Genomic DNA, 20,400 nt, shown 5'->3' with positions numbered 1-20,400 from the left:
TTGATTTCATTCCTTTAAGTCACATGCTAAATTCTTTTTCGGCTGCACCTTTTCTTCATACGTAAGGAGTTTTCGATTAGATAAAACTATAAGAGCAAAACCAAAAGAGGAAAAAAACAAAACGACAGTGACCAAACTCTGAGTGAGCTTTTTTTTTTGTTTATCTTTTTCCAAACACAAGAGAGAAAAATAGCAGTACTGAAACCTTTCTTATACAACTATATGAGGTTAATAAATCATACAAGCCATTTGTTGCCTAAGTATTTTGGTATTTTTATTTTCATTATTATTTAAATAAACAAACAGCATATTAGATGTTATAGAAGAAATTAAATGTCACAAAATAAATGATTTTTCCATCTACTAAAGACATATTGAAACAAAAATGCAAAATACGTACAAAAACTTGCCGTCTTTATGTCCATTTTCCTCCACTCTATTCTCTGCTTCCACTCGAGAGAGTTGGCCATGGTACCATGGTTGAATTTCATGTAAAGTTTTGGTAATGAGCAGTTTAATGTCATTATATGTTTGAGTTAGGCTTGAGTCAAGCTTGTCTTCCTGGTGATAAAGGATTAATGTATTTTATAAGTAATGAAACTTTAGGTTTTAGTTTATCCTATTAGCCTAAGAACTACTGATGAATTAATTCTATCAGCTTTTTTAAACACATTTATCTAAACTATTTTTGAACCAAATTGCTTGTTGGTCCATAACTCTGCAGAGTCCCTAATAATATATGTTACAAAATAAGCAAACAAAAATCCACTAATTACTGGTGGGTTCTCCTATGTATTTTAAATATGAAATAACTGATTTCACACAGTGTTTTTAGTCAATTTTTTATCCCGAGTGTTGTAACAGACAAAAATATAAAATTGTTCAGTACGATGTAATATGTGGACCCAACCCGTAATCAAATGCATCATAAAAACAAGTCAGCAATTTGAGAGTTAAATGTAAAACTTTTATGCAAGACACTTATGGTATAAACATAACTTTATTTTCAGATATATTTGGTCTATAAATGTAAAGAAATTTACACTCATGCCCTGTTAAAAACCAGCATACCTAAGCTCATGAAATTAGCTGTACAATATCTTGAACTACAAGTGAATGGAACAAGTAGATTATTTGTTAGATTATTAGTAAAAGTAGATTATAAGACTGAAATAAAGTACATTTAAAGCATTTTGGAAAAAAACACAATACCATTCTTACATCAATGCCCCATTCTCGAGCTTTCTGCAACATGGCTTTTCTAATTTCTTCCTCTGTAACACCCCAGTGAGTTAAGGGAAGTACTGAATCAAGTGATTTGTTGCAAGGGATTGTGGGCTTACAAGCTAAACCTTCCACTCCCTCCATCAGTTCCACGGGTCCTGGAAACTTTGTCGTGGAACACCACACAGTTCAACTTCTCCATTTGAGAACCTTTTGATCCGATAATGAAGAACACTAAAGAAAAGGAAAAAAAGTTTGTAATATCTTGCAAAGTCTACAGAAACATCACTTTGTTTCTTGAATTTTCCACAAAGCTACTCGAGGGCTATCTGCACTAGCTATCCCTTATTTAGAAACAATAGATTACAGAGAAGGCAGTTAGTCAATACCACCCAACACCAACTCTTGGGCTGCTCTTTTATCAATGAAAAGTTGGATTTGTTACATTACAATGTTCCCACAGATGAAAGAGCAAACATGTTTAGTGACAGGATTTGAACCTGTGATAGAAACACTACAGTAACTAGGCAAAACATTTCCCAATTAAACTATACATTCCTGTAAATCATGGATTCAAATACTTATGTATTAAACAAATACTATAAAACTGCATTTACTAAAACATTTGAAAATAAACAGTAGAAAATAATACAAAGTACATGGATGAATATTTAAATAAAAAAATAGAAAACTTAAACAAATATTTCCATGACAATATCTATAAACCCTTTACCTTTTTTTATTTTTCTACAGTAACAAACCATATAATTATTCCTAAATATGGAACAGTAAGTTTTATATTTTACAATTATAGAACACATGGTTATACCTTTTAAGGAAGCAGAGTGAAAGAACATAGTCTGAATTGCTTTCTCGAAGTAAATACATGCCATCTTGACAACCTCTGTCCCACAGAATCCACTCTGCTGTCTCTCGGGAGATGTTGCCATAGAAATAGAGCATGGGCTCTACTGGCACAGCAGAAGTGGTCGGTAATGAAGAACTATCTTCCATCATTATTCTCACATCTTCATAGTCAAATTCAGGTAGATAAGGTAAACACTGAGATGTTCGGTGAATAAACACCCTGTAAAAAAATGTATATCAAACTCAGAATAAAAACTATGTGGACACAATGTACAAACACACACAGAAAGAATACTATTCAGAAGTAAACTTTGGTAATGTAACTCATCACTTTATATGCAACATTAACTGTATTTATGATAATTCACAAGAGATGAATGATTAACTCAATTAATGAATACAATCAATTGCCTATGAGCATTGATTACGTGATTAATCAAAATTATGATTACATCAATGAATGTCAAGAAAATAATAACCTGATCGAAATTAGTGCTTTCAATCATTTCAACTGTCCAAATAATCATTATTATTTTTGATTAATTCAAGTTTGTTCAGCTTCAAGCCAGTATGAGCTGGTGATTAGGGTAGGTGTCTAATAATTTGAAGGTCATGGGTTTCATTCCTGTTACTACCAACTACACTCTCCATTTCAGCCACAAGAACATTAATATTTTTCTTTGTTTTTGAATTGTGAAAAAGTTTTTTAGACTATCTGCCACTGTCCCTAATTTTGAGGTGCAACCCATAAGGAAAGCAACTGGCTAGCAGAACTCACCACTAACTCTTATGCCAGCTCTTTTGCCACCGAAGAGAGGGACTATATTAGCAAAAAAATTAAAAACATTGCTGAGTAACTAACTTATTTAAGTACTTGTCAGAAGATACTAGAAATTTTATTAATAAATGTCTTAACAATATGTAACACCATTAAGTCATTAACATATTAAAAATGTCTAATAAAAGTCTTAACAATATGTAACATTAGGTTATTAACCACTTAGATGAACAGGACTCCTTCCTGTTTAATTACAACTAGCTCTAGCTAGATAAGAAACATTGAAAAGAGAAAACAAAAGTCTGACTGTCATCAAATGCTGCTTATCTGATTGTATTCAAACAGTAAACTTAGATATATTTTTTGATATGAAAACACTTAATGTTATATAACAATGATTAATTTTTATAATATGTTATTACTGATAATTTGTCAGCAAAAAGAAATGAAGATATATCTAGTATTTTGAACAACAACAACACGTTATATGACACATTGATAAATGGCTAGGTTCTAACGTACATGATGTTAGAAAAACATGTATGTTCAAGAAGTCTTGATACAAATAAATAAAAACCCTATAACCCAAGCGCTTCAAAAGGTGGACCTTTCTTCTTCAGGGGAAAACCGTTTGCCCCTAAAGAAGAAGAAAGGTCCACCTTTAGAAAGTACTCAGGTTATAGGGTTTTTATTCATTTGTAGGTAATTCCTGATTTTGAGAAATTGTGGAGAATGGGGGCAATCAGTGAGCAACACCTGCCACCTACAAGATGACACAGCTCTCACTTTAATAATGCATCCACAGTGCAGTGTGTTCAACAGCATATCACAGCACAAACCTTGGACCTTGTGATCCACAGTCTAGCATGCTAACTACTAGACCCTGCTCTACCTAAAATGCAAAGACAATTGTGTTGACACAGCTTTTTACAAAGCTACTTATTACATCAATATATATGTACAGAAACACCCAAGGCAGTAAAGAAAATATTGAAGCTATCCAAAACAATAAAATCAGGTATCATAATTATTACAAAATAACATAATAAAACAGCAGTTATTTATTTATGCACACAAGAACTTATTACTTCTAAAAACTGATAAAACACAAAATTCATAATTGGAAAAACAAATGTTATATGGGTGTAACAAAAGTAAATACTTTTTGTGTCTCTAAATGTAACAAAGTACTATAAGCAAAATTTGAAACACCGATGTGATGAAGAAACAGTTTTATGAATGCATTAAACCCTAATATTTAGAAAATAATGCTCCAATGAACTACATGTTGGCATTTTAGTGTTACATACAAAGCCTCTTTTTGGTTTTATTTATAAATACATCAGAGTTTTTTAATTGCATGTTCCTTTAGTCAGTTCTTGGACATCTTTCTTCTGCAGTTTCTCAAGTTTCGTAGTTTTAAAAAGGCATACAATAATTTGCATTTTGTTTTGTGAAATTTTGCTAAGACAATCATTTTTCATCAATTTTGGTTGTTGTTTGTATCACCTTTATATTGAACACATAAAATGTGATATGTGCTATTTTAGTATATTAATACTAAATTTTTAATCACATTTGTTTGTGTTTAAATATATATACAAAGAAATAGTTTTTGACAGTGTTTCAAGTTTTTTCCAACTGACAAACTAAACCCAAATAACTTCATAAAGCATACCATAAATGAAACCATAACTGTAGCAGTTTCCAAGCTACTTAAATAACAGAATATAAATTTATAAATTAACATTTAATAGCAATGTTTACATTACATTATACTTGAATCACCAAATTTGTATGGAGATTTGAAAATTATGACAAATATAAAGGTAAAATAAAATACTTTTGTCAGATAAAGACAAGTTTGGGTAATTTAAACATAAGAAAATGCAAGGATGTTTGCCATATCTGAAAGTCAGGTTATCACTGCTAAATTTAAGTTGATAAAACTTATGACTTTTGATCATTGACTTACTCAGACTGTGTTCTCTCTATACATTCATATTATAAAACAGACTAAAAGTTAGGAGAGTGTGATATTGCCTCATGGAAACAATGGTGATTAATATGCTCCTCTTCAAAATTGTGCTGACCAATCTTGTAACACATACCATATGGAAAACTGTGTAATCAGTTGAGATCTATGGCCAGGGCAAATTATCCTAATACTTGGTAGTGAAAACTTGAGATGCATCATGTGATAATATTCTAAACCATGGAAATTTATATTACTTACCATTTTTGTTTCACATATGTTTAAATATGTCTTTTTATTTTGTTAATGCATTTTATATTATGTACTTATATTAACTTAGGGCTTATATATTTTTATCATATGCTTTCAACAAATATTAGTACACAGATCCATTAGTATTGTATTTTTACAAAAGCTTTCAAAACACTGGAATTTTCAGACAGAACAACTTCTTATGCACACTTGTGTTAAATGGCCAGGTTAGACAATTTTGAATTACTGACCAGAGCTACTGGCATCATCCCACATAAAGGCCTTTGTTTGGCTCTGTGAACCAAATAAGGGGATTAGCTATCACACTTATAACACATACACAAAATGTGAATGTGTGAAGCATGTTAAGTCATTTAACAAAGTTTAGAAGTTTATTTAATATTCAACATGGTTTCACTAAAGTAAAATCTTGCCTTACAAATCTTGTGACATTCTTTGAAAATGTTACTGCTTACGTAGATAAAGGTAAGGGTGTAGATTTGGTATATCTGGATTTTCAGAAAGAATTTTATAAGTTGCCACATAAAAGGCTTGTAAAAAAAAATATCTATAGGAGTGAGGGATAAGTTAGCAAATTGGATAGAAGAGTGGCAAGATGGAAGAAAGCAGAGGGTTGTTACAAATGGAGTTCAGTCAAACTGGATAAATGTGACAAGTGGGATACCTCAGGGCTCAGTCTTAGGACCTTTGCTCTTTCCGATTTACATCTATGACACAGATGAAGGAATGGTCAATAAATTACTTAAATTTGCATATGATATTAAGGTCTTGGGTGTTGCTAGCTGTGAAGAGGATGCTGCTGATTTATAAAAGGATTTAGTTCACTTAATGAGTTGGGCAAATAAATGGCAAATGGGTTTTAATTACAATAACTACAAGATAAGGCATGTGGGTTATTATAATTTGAATTGTATGTATAATTTGGATGGGAATAACCTTAACAGTGTCATTAAAGAAAGTGATCTTAGTGTAATAGTTCATAAGTCTCTAAAGCCATCCAAGCAGTGTGCTGTTGCTAGTGGTTGGACAAATAAGATTTTAGATTGTATCTACAGAAAATATTGAATACAAGTCCAAAGAGGTTATACTTTTCTTGTACAGGTCACTGCTTAGGCCACATTTGGAATATTGTGTTCAGTCTTGGGCTCCTTATCTTAGGAAGGACATTGAACTGTTAGAAAAGGTTTAGAGGAGGTTTACTAGAATGGTACCCGAGATGGAAGGTTTCTCATATGAGAAACTGTTTTCTCTTGAAAAAAGAAGAGCTATGGAGGATCTGATAGAGGTGTTTAAGATTGTAAAGGGAATCAATAATGTTGATGCATCATTGCTTTTCATACTTAACAGCAATAATAGTAGGACTAGGAAACACAAAGATAAATTTTGGCAGGGTACGAGTCATCTTCAGCTAAGACAGTATTATTTTTCTAACAGGGTGGTTGGTCTCTGGAATGGGTTGCCTTTGAATGTTGTGGAGGCAGAAAATTTAACTGAGTTTAAGAGAAAGCTTGATGACTATATTAATGATAAGGGCTGGCTTTAATATTTTTTTAAATTTATAATTGTTTAGTTTAGAGAATGGGACAGCCAAGATGGGAACAACAGGTCCCTTGTTATTCCTTAACAGTATGTTATATAGCATCAAGCCTTAAACCCTGGATACTGTGATCTGCATCCCAACATGTGACATACTAGGTTCTGCATGCTCAAGAGGTAAATTCCTCTTGCCCTTGAAATTATGGGGAGGAAATGAAACAAACTCTGTTCAACCAAGGACCCAGAATGGTATCATTCTGCATTTAAAATTACAAGGAGACAATGGACTATCTTCCATGAACAATGTACTGAACCAATATTGATTAAAAAGAAGAGCCACGCTCCACCCAACCAGACAGCCGAACATTAACTTTTAACCGGTATTAGAAATAGGCTCCCACACAGACTGGTGCCTTTCCTACAGACATCTGGAAATAAACATCCAGGGACCTGGGTAGGAGGTCCTCCAACTTTGCCCTCTTCTTCGAGAGTGGTGGAATTCACTCTAAAACTCTGAAGGAAAATCCTCTGTCCACCACCCCAGTGATTGGAAACTTGGTGTATTAAGGACTACCTAGCTCCACGAGTAGAATCTGGAAAGAGTGCAATAGGTGAACAAAGTTCCCTAAATTTTTAAAAGCAAACTGACCCCAATTTATCCAATTCAATGATCAGCAGGGATGGGCAGGATCCCCTTATGGTTTACTCATGATAGTCCATGAGTGGCAGTCAAGCATAGTACAGTAATACCACCCAGTCAGCCTCTAGATGGTCTTATGGAACACCTCATTTCTACAGAGCCTGTTGCAACCTGGATAAAGTATATCGAATTAGTGGTTGCTAGTGTGGAATTGGTTTGATAAAAGCACACCTGCCTGAGTAACACTCGCCACAGAATGAAATCCTGTGAAAATGAGGTAAGGAACCCTGAAAGGTAAATAAAGAAGAGACAAGCATAGCAATGAAAATACTCACACCTCTGTATAATCTAGTGGAAGTAGTTAAGATAGCTACAGGGAGTAGCTGAACACCCTCAGATGAAGATACTGCCACATCATTCAAATAATGCAAGATAAAAGTATTGAGGGAGATACACATACCAGTATGCACAATGTCCTCCAGTGGGTAATTCAACTGAGCCACTAAGGGCATAGAAATGTGACAAATCCGATTAGATGTGACTTGCAAAAGATTCCTCACCTTCAAACAGAGCACAGAGTAAGCAATATGGATCAATTTCATACCCATCTTATCTATGCAACTTGGGATAAATCCTGGGAAACTGAATGATCCCAATGAATAAAAAGTCTTCTAGCATCTCTAAATGCATTTTGCAGGCAACAAAACCTTCAAGACCCTCAATGGACATAACAACGATTGAAATATGATCGGTCATAGAAGTGAGAAATAGTGAACTGAAGAAAAGGATTTATCCTCTTCCCTGACTGACAGTATCTTAGGTAAGAAGAACTGGTCTGAGGACGTAGGTAGAATAGCAATGTCTGTAGATCAACAGCAATGAAAAGTAACCTTCAGGTAAAGGTGATACATGACATATGAGACTAAGGTCACAAATGGGTGTTGACAAAGGGCATGTAATGTAACCTTAATATACCAGTTAGGTAACTGGAATGGTCATTTGGGACAAAGGACCCAAAGCAACTTGAGGAATCTGGAAAGTACTTTGGACTCAAAGAATTTGTCTCGAATATCGAAAGGTAGTCAATAAGGCCACCTTATACAGGGTGACTGTAGAAGACACAAAACCCTTGCCAAAGAGCCAGGTCAAAAAACGAGTTATGGTTGGCACTTCGGATCAAAGTGGGTTTAACCTCCTCTCAATACACAATTGTTGATAGGTTTGCCATTTCCATTGATAAACATCCATCGCAGGACTAATCAAAGACTGAGACAGATACATGTAAACCTTAAAAATTAAACACCAATGCTAAAGAAGGACTGCATAACCTCCATGCCTGAAGCTTGAGCTTCTGAACAGTTGGGTGTCCCATGTCAGATCATGGCTGCCTGTACAGAGATGGCCAAAGAGGAAGTGGAAGAGGTGGACACTCCTCAAGGTACTGCAAAAGCAGAAACCAGGGTGTAGCTGCCAATCTGGTGCTATCAACAGGACCCAACAATGAGTTGGGACAAATCATAGTTAGTACTTTGGGTAACATATGAATTGGAGGGAAGGCCTATAGCTGTAATCCTATCCCATCCTGACAGAATGCCCATTGCCAAAGCCCAAAGGTGAGGTACTGGAAACCGAATTGTCAGTAGTTGGTTATTTCAATGAGTGGCCGACCAACAAATGATCAATGTTTCAAAATGAGAGCCAATCCCACAGAACCTTGGAATGCAGCATCTATTCTGTTGGAAGAATCTGATTGGGTTGAGACAACTGATCTGTTACCACAGTCATCACCTGTGGAATATGGCAAGCTAGTTGGGTGATATGATAGGAGAACTAAAACATTATGTAGGGAAGCCTTATCATCTGTGGCATAGACCCTGGAATTCCTGATTGTCAGGATATGCACCTTAGCCCTGAAGCAAGGTATTTGTGAAGAGATGGATCACTGGACGACGTGGTGGCAGAGGAACCCATATCTTAGTAGTGTCCTAACTTAACAACCCCTTGAGATCAAAGAATGATCCTGAATAACGAAACTGGAGAATCCAGTGAACCAATTTTTATGATCAATTGGTTGCATAAAGACCATTGAAATATTCTCTTGTGCACTCATCCTAACGTCATGAGGGATTCGAGTGATGCCCACATTCCCAAAAGAGAGAGAACCATCTGTGCAGTGGGAGAAGGAGAGGTAAGAGTTGTGTTTCGTGTTCTATCCCGAGTGATGCCCACATTCCCAAAAGAGAGAGAACCATCTGTGCAGTGGGAGAAGGAGAGGTAAGAGTTGTGTTTCCTGTTCCATCCCGAGTGATGCCCACATTCCCAAAAGAGAAAGAACCATCTGTGCAGTGGGAGAAGGAGAGGTAAGAGTTGTGTTTCCTGTTCCATAATGTGGAGCCAGATGGGAGTCAGCTGAGCTCAACTGAGATATGTGATAAAAAAACAAAATACCCAGACTGACGACATACTGAGTTGGAGTAAGAATAGATGTTTCAGCTCTGAGAATGAACCCTGAATTGCAGTACCTTACCCTTGTGCACAAAAATGCCAATAGTGTGGAATACCACCAGTATGGCAATGTGCAGATAGGAGCTGGCTACAATGAACTTGGACATCCACAATCCTAGTAAAAATTGCCAACTCAGAATGAGGAATGAGAGTCACTTGTGAACCTTGAAGAATCTAGGTCCTGATATAGATGAGCAAGATCGATGACTGGACACCAATCTCCTGTCTTTGTAGGCCCAACAACAGATGAGAATAAAATTGTGAAAGAACTAGCACAACTCTATCCACCCCCAGACCAACCAAACTCTGATAGCCATAGAACTAAGTTCTAAAATCCGAGGAACAGAGAAAGACGGAAACCCTACAGGTTGGGTGGATAATAGTGGTGAAGATGTGAATGGAATGACTTATCCTGACTCAATGACCTGTAGTGCCCATGGATCCATGATTAAGGTTACTATACATCCAGAAATTCTTTGTATCATTTTTATAACTCAAACACAACAAGTACAGTTATTAAGTAATGTTATTTAAGTTTGTGTCAGAAATATCAAACTTAAAACAAATTGCATCAGTGAAATAGTTTTAATTTTTCTCTCATTTGTGTTCAATTTACATTAACAAATGAAATAAGCCTGTAAAGGAAAGGGTTGTACATAATTATTAGAAAAAAAAAAGAGTAAGGCTATGCACATAACATAGTCAGGAGTCAGATCCATCAGTGATTCTAGGATGAGTTTATTTCTTGCAACCACTGATTACTGATTAGATTTGTTTTAGTGATAAATAATGTACTGGTAATATTAACTAACATACAAACAAGAGCTTGCATGTGTTATCCTCAACATATGTTTGCCTATTAAAGCATATACCAACATAAAAAAGAAAAGACAATAGCTATTTTAAGCAAAATAATATGTAGCTTTTCTCGGATATTTGAAAAGCTGCAATAAATAACAAAATATTGAGTTTTAGATGTAATTATTTGCTGAGATGGGGAATTTTAATTAATATTTGTTATTAAGTGAATCTAATTTATATTTTACTGATTACAGATTAATGTTTATTTGTTTATGTTGAATTTTGCACAAAGCTACTAAAATTAAACTAGTATAAAGCTACTATAGTTAAATTAAATTTCTCATGTTTTGAACTATATTCATCATTTTTATTTATTATTATAAATAATATTATATAAATAATAATAATAAATAATATTATATAACTGAGATACATTTTTGTATTTCTAGCATAACCATGAGGCAAAGCTAGAGAAGTCTATATCTGGCTCTGGTACTTCCATCCAGGTGCATAAGCCTCAAATACCAATGTAATGTACAGAACCAACTAAATATTAGTCTACACATTCTTGTCAGAAGCACATCACTAACAAACTTGTAAATTTTATTGCTGGTACACTACAACCCTTCTCATTGGTGGAGTCAAAAGATTTTCAAGATCTAATGGCAGCAATGGATTCTCGGTATATTCTTCCCAGTTGCAAGCATCTGTTGACAATGTTGATCAAGAGCAAGTCTGATGAAGTCCAACAAATATTTATCTCTCTACTGCAACTTGTACCCAACATCAATGTCACTGTGGATATCTGAAATAGCAGACAAATGCACAACTTTCTTGAAGTTACTGGTCAATTTATACTCGACTGGAAAATGCAAAAAGTCATGCTGGCATGTCGGCATTTCAAGAGGCATCACACATCTGATAACATTACAGCTCAACATGATGTAATAATAAATCTCTTTTAACACCAACAACAAGGTGTCATATATGACACCTGTTAAAGCATCCAACATGATCAAGGCTTTCAAATTGCCAGGACTTGAATCCCAATTACTACCTATTGTGAGAGATAGTGATAATTCATCTACAGACAGTGACTCAGAAAATGAACTATTGGATGAACCTAAACCAGCAGCCAATTTATCTACATTTCTTCCTGAACATGACCTCTGCTTTTCTCACAAGCTACAACTTGTGGTCAGGGATGGCATGAAAAAAAGCTGGACAACTGCTAAAAATAACTTCCAAAACATCAGCCATCATGTCCTACATTCAAAAATCAACACAAGCAACTGACATACATGAGAAATAGGCCAGTGTTCAGTCGGTAACACCAACACGATGGAACTTAAGATGATTAAGAAATTAAGATGATTAAGTCTTTATTAAAGATTATTTAATTTCTGTTGTGCATATTGGTGAATAGAAGACATTTTATTACTAAAAATAAATAATGTCAACACACCAACAAGCAAAACATTGAGTGTCTAATTAAATAAAAACTACAATTTGCTGTTATAAGGTCATTTATTTCTAGTATGTATTGAAGATTCCCCTGGAGAAGTTGGAAAACCTAGATACTGATGCATCGAAACTTACTTTGTTATTGCATTTTAAAAAATAAAAGTATTGAAATGTTATTATTTGTTCAAATTTTGCTTGTTTCAGTTTCTAAAAAATTTGTTTCATAAATTAAGAAACAGAGATCTTATTGTCTGCTGTTTTATCATTATTGCATATTACATGACAAAGTATTCATGAATGCATTCCTATGTATTCATATTCAAATACTTAGCATTTTTCCTTTAATAGTTTTCATATTCATAAAGATATGAAGTAAGTATTCGTAATCGATTACTGATCTCCAGTACTTGCCTCATCCTTGCACAACAGTACAGTTTTCCAGATATGAAATTGTTTGGAAGTGCCAAAATAAGGTTCCAGTTGCATCCAATGGAGCAGTGCCTTTTGCTTATACTGTACAAAAGTTTAGGATTAAAAAAAAAGTAATTTTAAATTGTTGTAACTGTAAATGTACATCATAGTAAACATAGTCTAGTTTTTGAAAACGTATTTAAAAAACAACAACCCAAAACATGCTGAAAATAGGAAAGTTAGTCTCATGTGAGAATAACTGAATTGTTAAATGTAGTCAATTAATGAGCCCAACAATTAATTAATAATCACCCAGTTCTATATTTCACACTTGATACATATTACAAACAAATCCATTAAGTATTTTAATTGTCATTAGCTATAAATAGCATATAAAATTACACACAAAATAATTTTCTTAAGGTTATGAACTATGAATATAGATACAATAACAGCCTTTTCTTCTAAAGTAAGAATGCTTAAATATTCCATACAAGTTTAATGCACTCACAATCAGATCAGGAAATTGTATCATTTATGACTTTATATTTATATATTGTTTAAATCATAACAAACAAATAATCAATATATAGTTACAGCTAGATGGTCAACTGAACAACATCACACAGATACAGGGATCACTAGGGATGTATGCACTGCTGAAGTACAACAGATGTTAAAGGACAAAATCGTACAGCCTTCACAGAATGCCTGGTCATCTCCAATAGTGATTCCAAGGAAGAAAGAAAGTACACCCAGGTCCTATATTGATTTTAGATGGGTAAATATGGTACTTTGTATTGACACCTTTCAATTACCATGAGCAGATGAATGTTTGGATACACTGGATGGAGCCTGATGGTTCAATACTTTAGACCTGGCAAGTCAAACTGGATGATGAGAGTAGACCTAAGACTGCTTTTACCACGAGAGATGGCTTGTATGAATTTTGCATCATGCCATTTGGCCTGTGTAATATGCCAGCTACATTTAAAAGGCTAATGGACTTTGAAGGGGCTGCAATGAGAGAAGTATCTAATCTTTGCTAATAATGTCTTGGTGATTGGTCACTATTCAAGTTTGCAGCTGAAAACCCGAAAATGACATTCCAGCAATTAAAAAGATGGGCTTGAAAGAGAAACACAGAAAGCATGCATTCCTGCATATGGAAGTGGAACTTCTTAGTCATTTTGCAGGTAAAGAAAGAATCTCCATGGATCCTGACAAAATAACAGTGGTGCAAGATTGGTATCGACCAAATAAGAAATTTGCAATTTCCTGGGTTTTCCATTGTATTACCAACAATTTGTGGCCTAATTCTCCAAAATTACCTCAACATTATCAGCTCTTACTAAGGCTACATTTCAGATTCAGATTGTGTGAGCAAGTATTCCAGTCCTTGAAGTGAGCTTTAGTAGAAGCCCCAGTGCTGGCATATTCACAGCAGGATTGTGAATTCCTGTTGGACACCAATGCCAGTGACAGTGGCATTGAAGCAACGTTATCACAGTTGCAGGACAGAGTAGACATGTAGTTGGGTACACTATTCCCGTACTAATGCCTCATGAATGCAGATAGTGTATGGCAAAGATTTAACTGTTTACAGTTATGGTTTTCAAAAACCACTTTTAACACTATGTCTGTGATAGAAATTACACTGTTCCATTGTATCATGTATCACTGAAGTGGTTAGTGAACTTTAAAAACTCTAAAGATGTGACTACATGTTAGATAACAGCATTACAAGAGTAGGATTTAATCATGTATTATCACTTAGGCCTGCAACATGGAATCTTAGAAAGGTTGTTTTGGCAAATGGTAAGATTTCATAAATTTGATGATTGTCCTGATCCTTGATACTGTGTAGGAGTTAAGGCCATTTTTGCCATAGTTATGCCAAACAGTAGTAGGCTCCAGAAGTTGATGAATGCCATGATTAAAGCTTTGGGTCCTCCAAGAAGAGCAACTGAAGAATATAGATATAGCATGGGCACTTCATGCCATGTAGCAAGACAAAGTGTGACTGGGCCAAACTGAAGAATGTAACACAGACATCCATAACCTATGGTACATGTACGAGCTGTTACAAGTGCAGAAAAGTCTGCTGTACTATTGTTATCAACCATAAAGAAGTGGTTCTCAGCTTGTGCTACAGCTAGTGGTTCCTGGAGCCTTGAGGAACGAGATTCTTCATATTTTACATGATACAAAGACCGGAGGTCTCCAAGGTATCACATGCACTTGTGCTAAAGTTTTACAGCAGTTCTTCTGGTCCCATTTGAGTTAATACATTCAGTGTTGGTGTGAACACTGTATAGTGTGACCAACCAGACATAATGCTGGCCTAAACAGGGTAAACTCTAGCAAAGAATTGTTGGTTCTCCTCTGCAGTGATTAGACTTGGATATTGCTGCTCCACACCAAGAGATGGACTGAGATATCCTGTATATACTCATGGCTATCAACTTTTTCACAAAGTGGGTTGGCTTATCAGTTGGTCAATACATTCATACAGTCTGTGACAGATGCACTAGCAAAACACTAAATAGCTTGGATTGGAGCACCTGAAGAGATCTACATGGATCAGAGAGCTAACCAAACCATTCTCAGAGTTATGTAAAGTGTTGGATGTGGTGAAAATGTGCACTTCACTTTATTACTCCCCATCAGATGGAGTGGTTATGGTCTGGATCAGTTGAAGTTCATGAGTTTGCACAACAACAACTAGGTAAGGTCACCATATGATAGGTGTTACAATAAGGTAGTGATGGAACAAATGTACCAAAGTGGAGACTGGGTGTGGGATTGATATGTGCTAACAACACAGAAGCTTCGTGGCTGTGGCTAGGCAGGCCTCCATCTTGTGCTCACACAAGCCAGTTCATCAACATTCAAGGTACAGTAGTCGAGGGGTGCACAAAAGCATGTAGTATGTGTTGTTCAGGTGCATCCATACATGACTGCTAAACGTCTCAAGAACTGGCTTAACTAAGAGTCAGAAGAAGAGGTAGTCGAGTCAGATGAAACCACTGTTTTATCTCACTCTGATCCTGAAGACGAGGAAGAAAGCACTGAGAATATTTATATGGTTGTTCAGGATGAGTCAGATGAGGAACTGGAGAATCAAGTAGTAACACTCAACCTCGATAGTCCAAGGAACTGATAATGGCAACCTCTCAATCGATATGGCAGGGATTAATTAATTAATACAGCTTGAACAGTTATTGATTGTAGGATCACTGACTGAAAGGAAATGTCTATCCTTGTTTCCCAAGCTACCAGGTGATGTTCACCATACTTATTGCCGACTGGTTATGGCCGACGTAGAGTCATTGACATATTACATTCTCCTTTGCTTTCACTCGTGGGTTCTTATAATTACTTATGTATTTTTCTTCCATTGACACTCTCCTTGCTTGACCTGCTCCAGCTTGCCAGTTTGTTAAATATTAAAATAAAATAAATAATGTTTTTTTATTAAATCTTAGATTAAATATCTGATTTATAAATTATTTAAATAAAATTGATATATTAATTACAATTCATTTGTTTAATCTATGTCACATCACAACAGTTTTTGTTTATGAAACTGATGAAATACATAATAACTAGATCATTGCTATGTCTCTCATATCCCAGCCAACATGATGAGTCCTGATATTGGATGAAAAGCCTTATCAGCATTGGATATGACAGATGTAGTGTGGTTAATATATTATAACATTCTTCTTTCCTTTCACTCATGGGTTCCTAAAACAGAATATTATACAGTATGTGATTTCCACTTGATTACCACAAAGCCAGAACAGCTGGAGCTAGTAGATGTAATGCTTAGTACATCACCAGTTTGCAAGATTGGAGATGTTAGCTAGGAGTTCAAAAACTCAGCTGAAAGGGTGTTGTTACCCTTGCTATAAATGATATCAGGGTTTTTTTGTAAGGGGCAGTGTGTGCTCTACATTGTATGATTACCACTCGATCATCAGAAATTAGGGCAGTTTAGTGATTGCTAGATTAATAGGACTAAAAGGGCTTTGCTACCCTTACTTTCCCAGCTATCAAGCAGAATTTCACTACAAGAGATATCCACAGGTTATCAGATGATAGATGCTCAATTAATATAGTTTAGGAAGGCTGATGCCAGTAGACATAATACATAGTGCATCAACAGTCTACACAACTGAAGATAATAGCTAGAAATTTGGAAATACTGTTTAAAGAACTTTGTAGCCCTTGCTTTCCAATTTACCAAATGATTTTTCTTCAGTCAAAATGTCAGAGACATTTCACAAGAATCTCTCATCTGATATAGTAGAGTAGCAAGAGTTCTACAAAGAATATCATGTAAGAGAGGAAGCTGCATTTCATTTGAGTGTGTATTTCTACATACTCTAGTAACAGCACGAACTATAATCCTAACTAATGAAAATTTTTGATGATAAGTCTTAGTTTAGCTCAATTCTGTCAGTGATTATTTTGTGACCTGAACAGAAAAACATGTGAATTTGATGGCTCATAAGTAGTAGCATTTTATTAGACCACAGAAGTAGCTTCATAAGAAACCCAAGGCAGTTGTAGAGTAATTTCAGTGGTAGCTGATGGCAATCTGTTAAAAGCTATTAGCACATGTGAAGACATGTAATGGAGGTATATATGTAAATGACAATATAAGTCTTAAAAACTTTTTTTGGCCCCCCCACATACATGTAGGAACGTGACAAAGTAATTCTTGAGTGTTATAACAAATGGATCAGTTACTTAATGAACATTACTATTAAGCCACATGTGAATGGAAATAAGGGATTTGTATATGGATGTTAAACTCATGATACAATGTTAAGTATAATTACTGGCCTGTAAGGTATTACTTGAAGATACATGTCCATATTATTTTCATTAATACTTTTTCTTGTTTGAATTTTGACAGTGAATTAAGTGGCAGGAAGTGAATTTTCACTGATGGATAGGAGTGACAGAGATCCACTACATCTGCATAAAATATGCTTAACAAATGGGCCAGGATGACCTTCCTGAAAATGAAATCTCCTAGAAGTATGGTCAAACACCAAGGAGGCAGAAGGCAAGGCATCTGTTAATACTTGACAAGCACCATCAACAATGACAGCAGTGTATTCCAGTGGCCAACATCACCAGAAGTCAGCCTATGTTGATTTCACCACCATCAATGATGGCAGGAACCTTCACTGTAAACAAATGGGCCTTCACCATGGTGGTTGGCCATCAATGTCCCGAGGATCACTAGACTACAGGTAAGGTAAAATGTGGGACACAAAAACTATCATCAGCCAAACAAAGAAGTCCCAACAACTGCCTCAACAGCAGATGAGGGTCTACCTGCTGACAACCCCACACACTACCATCCCCATAGTCCTGACAGTGATTCAAATCTAGACACTGAAGTGGTATGGTCAAGAAATGGGAGCCAAATGGATGGAGGCCTGGGTAATGCATAACCAGGAAGGGGATTGTGTAGAATGATGCTCAATGCCACCTTCCTGGTTAGATGAAGTCCACAGTTGTGGATGGAGCTGACCTAGACCAGGCAGGTTCAAGCCAAAAATATAATAAAAGACATCACAATGACCAATCAGCAATCTACAGCTGCTTTAGAGGATCCACTGTTGGTGCTAAAATAAAGGTTTTGGATATACAACACTGTTTAGTGTAAGTCATATTATTTTATTTATTTGGTGATTTAATAATGAATTTACTTTTCATAACGAGAGGGTTAAAAGAAATTATTTTAAGGTGAATAGTTATGACAAGTTTGGTTACATAACTCTGTACAAGTCCTACGTTGTGTTTGCAATTACATTGTTGTCTAGGTTTTACTAATATTGTTGACATGACATCACTCAAACCTTTGGTATTTTTCTCATTACCTTAACTGAGTATTGTTGAATCAGCACTGCTCACATAGTTTAGAGAAATTCAAGACCTCGGTAAATGAGGTATATATAGGTGGCTCACGAGTACAAGACAAGATGTAGAAAGTAGAGAAAAAGTGCAGTTCAGTCAGAAAATTAGTTAGCGAAAGAAAACGTGAAGCCAGCGTGTGAGTGATTAGCCATAACAGGTGATATTTTAAAGTAAGTTTCACACTTTAATAGAGATAAGGAGAATAATTGGCCTTGTCAAAGAGTGTGCTAAAGTAATTGAACCTGTCTGTTTGGATTTTGACGAAATGGAGACAATTATTTGAAGTTCAGGATATAACTGTGGTAACTCACAATATATAAACATGTTCGATTTTGATAAATGGACAGTAAGAGGTGAGTTTCTTGGGTTAAAAGACAGCGAACTACAAGAATTTGCCAAACAACAGTAAGAACTAAAGAGAGAAGAGTGGCAATAGAAGAGAGAAAGAAAGACTAAAAGAAGAAAATGAGAGAAAGGAAAGATTGGAAATAGAGAGAGAAACAATAAGCACAAATTGCGAAAGAATAAAAAGAGAGAGATGAGAGACTGGAAATATAGAGAATTAGAGCACAAATTGAGATTGCAAAGCTTACCCAACAGAAAGATGAAAGACCCAAGAATGACAATGGGGTCAGGGCAAGCTGACCCAAGTGGCCCGAATTTGATGAACAGAAAGATGACATGGATGCTTTCCTCGAGAGATATGAAGGATTTGCCCAAACTCAGAACTGAGACAAAGGTGACTGGACAATCTGTCTCAGCCCACTTCTTACAGGAAAAGGCCTACAAATATATGCAGGCATGACATCAGAAGATGCCATGAACTATGACAAATTAAAAGTGGTCTTGCTGAAATGATATGAACTTACAGTAGAAGGATTTCATTTTTCAGTTTTGAGGGACTGGCAGATCTACTAATACGTGAACAGTTCATGATCACTTACTCAACTGACATGTCACTGTTCCTAAAGGAGAGAGCACCAAAAGACGTGGAGGAGATCATCAAGCTGGCAGAATAGCATATGGAAGCTCATGGAAGTAATATAACTGGCAAGTCCAAGAATATCCAGTTAAAATCGAAACCAGTGGTGGATGACCAGGAAAAGGAGTCTACCAAAAGTGACAGGAGGGTAATACAAAGAAGAGAGAAGATATGCTATATTTCTTATAAAATAGGTTGCAAAGAAGTGCAAACCCATTACCAAGCAACAGCAGAAATCTCAACATAAACTAGCTGGAGCTACTTACAAAGATAATGCTGTTAAGAAACAGGAAATAAGTTACTGTCACCATGGATGCTGCTGCCAGAAGAAACAGAATCAAGACAACTTGTCAGATTCACCACAAAAAGGAAGTGCCATTTCCATAATTGATCAGTGTATGAGTAATGGTTGCCAGAAGTTAGCCAATGAATTAACAATGCCAGTAGTGTTAAGAGCATGTTACAAGTGTTGAGAGATGCCAACAAATCATCACACGCCAAGGCTATGTTGGGGACAAGAAAGTTAAGGTTATACGAGACACTGGGTGCAGTAGTACAGCAGTGAGAACCAGTCTAGTCTCTGATTAGCAGATTATGGGCAAGGTCCACCTCTGTGTACTAATTAATGGGACAGTGAAAAAGTTTGCCATAGCAAAAATAAAGGTGGATACTCCATATTACGTATGAGACCTCGAGGCCGTGTGTATAAAAGCACCAATATATGATTTGGTGATTGGAAACATACCAGGTAATAAAAATTTAGAGGAATTAGACAAAAAGAAGACTGCTGAAACAACTGCAGTCACCACAAAAACAAGCAAGATAGCAAGTATCTTAAAGTCTTGAAAAGTGACATCCCGAATGTAGGTTCACGGGAGCTGAAGAAAATGCAGAAGAAAGACCCTTCTCTGCAGAAACTTCAGGGCAGTGCCCAAGAAGAAGTCAAGCACAAGATTTTGTAATGTTCCACTTGAAATTTATTCCTTGGAAAAAGTGAATCACTG

General features: G+C 35.7%; 1 pseudogene; it reads right to left on the bottom strand.

Annotated features, from left to right (window-relative positions):
• LOC106470436 overlaps positions 1–20,400 on the bottom strand; it is a 70,017-nt pseudogene that overhangs the window by 31,956 nt on the left and 17,661 nt on the right.

This window comes from Limulus polyphemus, unplaced genomic scaffold (genome assembly GCF_000517525.1).
Source record: "Limulus polyphemus unplaced genomic scaffold, Limulus_polyphemus-2.1.2 Scaffold4002, whole genome shotgun sequence".
NCBI classification, from domain to species: domain Eukaryota; kingdom Metazoa; phylum Arthropoda; class Merostomata; order Xiphosura; family Limulidae; genus Limulus; species Limulus polyphemus.
Note: the sequence above shows the minus strand (reverse complement) of the source record. Positions and strands in the feature narration are given on the sequence as shown.